The sequence below is a fragment of the Ovis canadensis genome, chromosome X (genome assembly GCF_042477335.2).
Source record: "Ovis canadensis isolate MfBH-ARS-UI-01 breed Bighorn chromosome X, ARS-UI_OviCan_v2, whole genome shotgun sequence".
Classification (NCBI taxonomy): Eukaryota; Metazoa; Chordata; class Mammalia; order Artiodactyla; family Bovidae; genus Ovis; species Ovis canadensis.
In genome coordinates, this window is record NC_091727.1 from 20,539,663 (window position 1) to 20,541,503 (window position 1,841).

At 44.3% G+C, this 1,841-nt stretch overlaps 1 pseudogene; it reads left to right on the forward strand.

The window, feature by feature from the left end:
* Positions 1 to 1,202: 1,202 nt before the first annotated feature.
* Positions 1,203 to 1,547, forward strand: LOC138929872 (large ribosomal subunit protein P2 pseudogene; annotated as a pseudogene).
* Positions 1,548 to 1,841: the final 294 nt, after the last annotated feature.

Below are 1,841 nucleotides of genomic sequence, written 5' to 3' on the forward strand. Positions count from 1 at the left end.
TGATCTTCTCAATCCGGACTATACCTCTTCTTACCACACACCACCACCAATAAGAAGGCTAGGCAAGGGACGCTTGAAAAGAGTGAGAAGAGCAGAAAGAATATTTGTCCTTGGTCTGGTCCAGGAGAGGTCTTCCCAGAAGAGACTGCTGGCCCCAGAGGGCCTCTTGGAAATATTCAAGGAAAGTATTCTAAAGCACTAGGCCCATTGTGTAGCCTGGGCCTGGGGGGCCTGGGGGAGACCCTCAGCTTACCTTAAGGGTCATACGGAACACAGACACAGATGACAGACAGAAGTTAATTGTTGCAGATAAATGCCTTAGGGAAGAGTATAGTAACAGGTGATATATTGTAGGATAGAAGAGCAGCCAAGAGAGTAACAAAGATGAAAGGCAATGCAGAGGAAGTGAAAAAAATCCTCCTGATGAGTCACATGGAGGTGGATTCCCTGAAGAGACTCAGAAAAGAGTCATTGAATTTTAGTTCTGTAGTTTTAAAACAGTGTTCCAAGCTCCAGGCTTCATGGAGTTTTGCTGATCAATTCTCAGTCCTCATCTTTTCTGACCTAGAAGTAGCATTTGACACTTCATCATTTCTACCTGAAACATTTTGGTTACTTTGCTTCCAGGACATCAAACTCATGTAGTTTTCCTCCTAACTCTGGCTGTTCTTTCTCTGTCTGCCCTTATTTCTCTTCACATCATGTATCTCTAATCAGATTTCCCAGAGCTCAGTCCTTGGACTATATCTCTTCTATATTTAGTCACTCTTTTGGTGCTTCATTCAGTTATGTGGCTTTAAATACCATTTACACACTCTTGATTTTCATAGTCATAATAATCATATATTCATCCCAAATGTCTTTTCAGAATTTCAGAATCGTATAGCCTGCTACCTACTTGATGTCTGCATTTGGATGTTTAAGAAACATGCCTAACTAGCATGTGGAAAGCTGAACTCCTGATATGCAATGCCCGCAACTTTACCCACTCATAATATACCCCATCTTATTTGATGACCACACCATCCCCTCTGTTGCTCATAACAAAAACTTGAATTCATTCTTCATTCTTCTTTTTTCTCTTATACCCAGTGGTTCCCTGGAGCCTGTTTTAACTGACATATAGGAGCCAATTGTGGCCTTCCTTTCCATCCCTGAAGCCACTGAGGCTGCATGTGCTAGGCTGCTCTGCCGCTGCTGAGATGCGTTACCTCAGCTCCTATTTGTTGACCACCCTCGGGGGCAATTCCTCTCTCAGGGCCAAGGAAATCAAAAAGATCCTGGACGGCATTGGCATCGAGGCAGATGATGACCAGCTCAATAAGGTCATCAGTGAGCTGAACAGAAAGAACATTGAGGACATCATTGCCCAGGGTATCGGCAAGCTGGCCAGTGTGCCTGCTGGTGGGGCTGTGGCTGTCTCTGCTGCCCCAGGATCTACAGCACTTTTTGCGGGTTCTGCTCTAGCTGCAGCAGAGAAGAAGGAGGAGGAGAAGGAAGAGTCAAAGGAGTCAGATGACGACATGGGGTTTGGCTTGTTTGACTAGAGTCCCACTCCCCTGCAAATAAAATCCTTTTTATGTAAAAAAAAAAAAAAGAGCCAACTGTGCACTTCTTTTCCCAACTCTGTGTTCATATCTTAGGTACTTACAAGAGCTCCTGACACATAGTACGTATACCATTGTTGTTTGGTCACTAAGTTGCGTCTGACTCTTTGTGACCCCATGAACTGTAGCCCACCAGGCTCCTCTGTCCATGGAATTTCCCAGACAAGAATACTGTATTGCTACCTTGAGAAAGAAAAAAAAAAAGCTGGAGGAATCAGGCTCCCTGACTTCAGG